The sequence below is a fragment of the Lampetra fluviatilis genome, chromosome 45 (genome assembly GCF_964198595.1).
Source record: "Lampetra fluviatilis chromosome 45, kcLamFluv1.1, whole genome shotgun sequence".
In the NCBI taxonomy this organism is placed as follows: Eukaryota; Metazoa; Chordata; class Hyperoartia; order Petromyzontiformes; family Petromyzontidae; genus Lampetra; species Lampetra fluviatilis.
In genome coordinates this window covers 2,310,417-2,316,478 of record NC_136319.1, presented here as the reverse complement: position 1 = coordinate 2,316,478, position 6,062 = coordinate 2,310,417, and the positions used below count along the sequence as shown (strand labels likewise).

The 6,062-nt window shown below is 59.7% G+C and overlaps 1 long non-coding RNA gene across 1 annotated transcript in view; it reads left to right on the top strand.

The window, feature by feature from the left end:
• Window positions 1-6,062, top strand: part of LOC144947519 (uncharacterized) — a 543,474-nt gene that overhangs the window by 440,308 nt on the left and 97,104 nt on the right. The gene's annotated exons all lie outside the window — the stretch shown is intronic.

The following is a 6,062-nucleotide window of genomic DNA, read 5'->3' as shown; positions in this document are numbered from 1 at the left end:
CGCCGAGCGGCTTCGCGACGGCGGCATCACATAGCCCACCAGGTGCCAGTCCCCGTCTCGGATTGACTGGAGCACCTTGCTTGGGCCGCGCCCACGAGGAAACGCTGCGGGGTCCGGGGGATCCGTCCGGACCTCGAGGCTGGTCTCGAGGCGGGTGGCTGCGTCCTCTGGAGCTCCTGCGGCGGCCTTCTCCTCCACTCCAATGGCTCTCCCCGTCCCCTGGCACCTGCAGGCTGGGGCACAAACTCAGCAGCAAAAGGGACTGGATCGGGGCGTCTCGGGGTCGGGGGCCCGGCGGGGCCCATGTAGTGTGTGAGGCCCCCGAGCACGGGGGGTGCGGATACCCCGGGATTTCGGGGCCTTCGGGCGGCAGGGTTCTTTCTCGCCAGGGCCGCTTTCCATGGTTTTAAGCGGCGGACGTTGACCACCGTCTCTCGATCCCTCTCCCCGCCCTGGATTAGTACCATCCAGGGGGAGATCTGCCGCACCACGGTCCAGGGTCCTCGCCAGTAGGTCGTCAGTTTCCCCACCTGCCCGGCCCCGACGCGAGGGGTGTGTAGCCACACCTTAGCACCTGTCAGGAATAAGGAGGGTTCCATGCGGGGTCGGGTGCCCTGTTCTTGCCGCCGATGCGCGGCTTCCCCTTGTGGGTATGCTCGGCCTCGGGCTTCTCGCAGGGTCTCCATCAGGTGTTCCACGGGGCGGTTCCCCTCCTCCGGCTGGGGGGAAGGAACGCCAAACAGCAGGTCTGTGGGTAAACGGGACTCACGGCCGAACATCATTAAGAATGGGGTTTGTCCCGTCGACGTGTGTACGGTGGTAGCGTAGGTGAATAGGGCGTAGGGGAGGTGTTCGTCCCAATCCCGTTGATTTGCGGCCGCCATACGTTTGAGCTTCCCCGCTAAGGTCTGATTCATGCGCTCTACCATACCGTTCGCTTGGGGGCAGTGGCGGCTCCTGCAAAATCTCTCAGGGGGGGCAAATGTCTGGATGATTGATAAGGATAAGGTCCACCCATGCAATGGATAAATTAACAGCTTAAGCATGTGTAGGGCTGTTACGGGAGGGCTGTAAGTGCATACGATCCAATGGGTAACAAACACAGTGGGCGGAGTTACGGGAGTACACGGGGGGGGTGCCCGCAGCGACGTCCGCATCAGGCAGCCTGGGGGGTTGTGATCCTGATGGGGGGTATAAAGGGGGAGGACAAAGAGAGCTCGGGGCTCAGTCTGGGAACGAAGGAGGAAGAGTGAAGATCCTCTAGCTAGAGCCCTGGACTCCCCTCGACGCCGCCCTTGTCAGGGCTGCAGAGGAGCGAGCCAGAGGCGTGGTTCCGTGAACCAGGGTTAGACCCTGGGACTCCGGAGACCGTAGCCCGACTCACCAGTGTCGGGCCAGTTAGCCTCCCCTAGCTCGTTAGAGGAGGACTTGGGGATAGGTGAGATTAGCTAGGGGGTATCCCCAGTTATCCGGGTGAGGGGGCCGCTACCCCCTCTAGTGTTGTCCTGTACCGATAAGCTGAAATAAATATACGTGTGCCTCAACCTGGGTGTCCAGCGTCTTCACCGGTACTTCATCTGGTGTCAGAAGTACTACGGACATGGAAACACGTCAGACAGCTCGAGCCAGAGTACCGGAGGAGGACACTGCTGAAGTCGTTGAGCCCGAGGCGGCTCACCAAGACATGGCGCAGCCGGGGGCCGACGCGTTCCTACCGGGGCATCGGCATGAAGAGGGGCCGCAGCCAGACGCGCTACGGCTGGCTCACGAGAGACTGGCGGAGCTACTGTACGCCGCTGCCGCCACGCTGGAAAACATCACGCGGCTGGGGGCTGGTGGTCCACCACGGGGCGAGGGGAGTCGTCAACCTGAGCGCCTTCCCGCCATTTCTGAAAACTCAAACTTTGAATTTCCCGCCATCGTCACGGCAGCTGCGGAGGGCGTGGCCGGGCTCAACCTTGGGTCCGACACCGCTCTCGCTGGGACAGCTGCGTCATCTCCAGCGGAGGGAGCGTCATCACATCCGCGACAGGCGATTCCATCTGCCATTCGCGCCGACGCACAGCCGAGTCCCGGGGATAGCAGCCTACAGACGTCCAAGGCGAACGCTGCGCTACAACAACGGCTGCCTCCGCTGAAAGAATTTGTTGGTGCAGAGGGCGACTGGGGCGGCTTCCAGCGACGCTTCATCGCCCACCAAGAAATGGCAAGGTGGTCCGACGATGAAGCCCTCTGCGCGCTGCCGGCGCTCCTCGACGCAGACGCGCTCGCCGCCCTCACATCGGCGCCGAAAGAGAAGCGGTCTACTCTGCCGAAGGCACTACAGCTGCTGGCCAGGGTCTATGGACCTTCAGCGGAATGCAGAGAGCGGTTCTACGAGCGCAAGCGGGGTGAGAAGGAGTCGCCCCTGGCATACAGGACGAGCCTCCTAGCGCTGGCTAAGACGGCTTTTCCCCGTATGGACGACGATGGCGTGGACGCGATGGTCACGGAGAAAATACTCCTCCTGGCAGACGACCTGGACATCGCTGTCGTCGCACAGGAGGACGCCGAGATGACCTCTCTTCAGGCGGCGCGCCTCCTTCACGCCAACCTTCTGTCCCTGCGGCGGAAAGCCAGCAGGGCATCGGCAGGGCGTGCGGTGGCTGCAGCCACCCTTCCGACGGAGGAGCTCTTCGCCGTCGACCATCGACGGCAACAGGCGCAAGAAGTACGGTCGGCCCGGGACGGGTCAAGCCGTTTCAACCGCCCGTCGTCTCCACCGGGGCTCCCGCGGTGTTTCAACTGCGGCGTCCGGGGCCACGTCGCCTCGGGGTGCCGCTCTCCTCGACAGCGCGGGACGACGGCTCGACGGGACGCCGGGCCTCCTCCTCCCAAGCTCCAGCAACATGACCCGGCGAGTCGCGGCACCACACATGTTTGGCCAAAGCACCTACCCATTGCACGCTCTCGCACCACAACAAACGGGGGGCCGATGTCGCGTTGCGAGGGGCCAACGCGGATCACTGCGGGGACTCAAATCGAGCCCAAACAGTGGTCCGTGTTGGCCCATCGCGTGGTAGCCGCGTCGTCAGGGTCGTCGGCCGTAGTCGGACACATTGACGGGGTAGAAGTACGCATCTTGGTCGATACGGGGGCATCGGCGACAATCATTTCGGAATTAATTTACAATATTCTGCCCGTACAAAGCCGGCCTTTACTGCCGGTTAACGTCCCATTCTATGCCGCTAACGGGGGCTCTCTCGGCATCATGGGACAGATTCGAGCGCAAATTTCTATTGGGGACATCAAATTGTCGGGGCCGATTTTCGTTTCCTCCTCGCTGGCGGTTCCGTGCCTGCTGGGGACGGATTTCTTAGGTAAAATGCCCATTCGTATTTTGATCGACCAAGGATGCATTGAGCTTCCATCGGGGCGGCGCATGGCGTTCCTGCCATCCCCTGCGGCGGCTCGGTCGGCGTTCGCGACGGTACCGGCGTTCGTCGTTGAAACTGTTCGTGTGCCGCCGGGAGCTCAAATGCTAGTGCCTCTGAAACTTCGTAAGCCCTTCGCTAAGGGCATAGGGGATCAGGGTGTTTTGCTGGGACCGTCTAGGGCCGGGGTTAATGGGCCTCATTTGATTCCGGCCCAGACCGTCGTAAGAGGGGACGGGGACCCTTTCATCGCGGTCCTAAATGTGGGATCGCAGACGGTGGTGGTTCCTCAAGGGACGGTGCTCGCTCACGCGACGCCAATGCCCTGCGAGGAACCTGTCGCGAACCACGTTGGCACTGCTTCCCGGATGCTCCCACATTCGGACAGCGATGAAGGGTGGATCGACGCGCTTTGTGCGGGATCGACGGACCTGACAAATTCAGAGCGCCAACAGCTTAGAACGCTACTGAGGGAATTTTCCGACGTTTTCAGTCGTGATAAATATGATTTGGGTTGCACTCACCTGCTGCGTCACCATATTGACACGGGTGACAGCGCGCCAATTCGCCAAAATCCGTTTCGGTTAAGTCCCGCCGAAAAGGACCATGTCAAATCGGCTGTTGATGACATGTTAGCCGCCGACATCATTTCTCCCTCCACCAGCCCGTGGGGAGCGCCGATCGTCCTGGTTAAAAAGCAGGACGGCTCGTTGCGGTTTTGCGTGGATTTTCGGCGCCTTAATAAAATTTCGGTTGCCGACGCATACCCGCTCCCACGGATGGACGAATCGCTGGACGCTTTGGCGGGAGCGCGATTCTTCTCCACACTAGATTTACTTTCGGGATTCTGGCAGCTTCCTCTGGACGATGATTCTAAGCCTAAAACTGCTTTCCGTACACCGCACGGCCTGTTCCAATTCAACCGGTTGCCGATGGGCTTACACTCAGCGCCGGCAACTTTCCAGCGATTGATGGAATTGGTTTTGGCTGGATTGCAATGGGAATCGTGCCTGATTTATTTGGATGACGTTATTGTCTTTGGTAAAACTTTTGATGAACATCTCCAGAGGTTGCGGGCGGTTTTCCTAAAGATGCGGGCTGCTAATTTGAAATTTAAGCCCCAAAAATGCCATTTGTTACGCGAGTCGGTGCGTTATTTGGGGCACATCGTAGGGCGCTCGGGTATTGCTACCGATCCCGCCAAAACGCAGTGTGTCAGCTCCTGGCCGACTCCCACCTCGGTGGGAGAGGTCAGGAGTTTTATTGGCTTCGCATCATATTACCGACGCTTCGTCGCTAATTTTGCAACAATTGCCAAACCCCTACACGCGTTAACATCTAAAGGGGTTCGGTTCCACTGGGGTCAGGATGAGGAAGCTGCTTTCTGCTCCCTTCGGGACGCGCTGGTGAAGGCTCCTCCCTTGATTTACCCAGATTTTTCGAGGCCGTTTTTGCTCGACACCGACGCGAGCAACACGGGTATTGGAGGCGTGCTTTCCCAGGTGGTTGACGGCGTGGAACGGGTGGTCGCGTACGGCAGTCGGGTGTTGTCTCCAACGGAGCAAAGATATTGTGTCACCCGTAGGGAACTGTTGGCAATTGTCTATTTCATCCAACAGTATCGCCCATATCTGTACGGTCGGCATTTCACCGTCCGCACAGATCATGCGGCACTGCAGTACGCCCTGAAGGTTCAACAGCCATCGGGACAATTGTCCCGATGGCTGGAGGTCCTCCAGGATTTCAGTTTTGAAACCACTTATCGTAAGGGCGTTCGCCACACCAACGCTGACGCTCTGTCACGGATGCCAACCGCCTCCGAATGCGCATGTCTCCTGGGGTCGGGGCGTTGCAAGCCAGTGGGGGACGTGATGGTTCCGGTCCTGGCGGCGGCCGCCGACGATGAAACGGTAGTCCCCATTGATATCGCCGAACAGGGGAGAGATTCCCTGCTTGGATTGCCCGTTGATGAATGGGGGCGCCTCCAGTTGGAGGATGCCTCCCTCCTCGCGTTGCGTCGTCGCGCCGGGGAGAGGGGGCGTGTGACGGGTCATGCCGACGCATGGGAAACCCAGGCGGGCTTGCTTATGCATTGGGACGGGAAATCCCAGCGTCACCGGCTGGTGGTCCCTTCTGGCCTACGAGGTAAGGTGGTGTGGGCTGCTCATGAGCGCCTCCTCCACCTAGGTACCCAGAAAACACTCGCCTTGCTTCAGCTGAATTTTTTTTGGCCGGGTATGACAAGGGATGTTGCTGATCTGTTGGCGGCATGCCCTCAGTGTGCGCAGCGCAAACCACCGGCACGGGAGTCGAACCCGCCCTTACAATCCATCCAGGTCTCCAGAATAAATGAACTGGTCGCACTGGATATTCTGGGGCCATTCCCCGCCACCTCCAGGGGAAATAAATATTTGCTTACTGGGGTCGAATATTTTACGCGCTGGCCTATGGCCTGGCCCCTGGCGAATCAGTCGGCAGCAGCCATCGTCGACGCCTTTGTCCAAGGTTATGTCATGGACAAAGGTGCCCCGGAGCGGTTGTTGACCGACCAGGGTAGAAATTTTTCGGGGAAACTCCTAAAACAAGTCTGTGATCTCCTGGGAACGAAAAAAATTCGAACCTCCCCCTATCACCCGCAAACGGACGGGA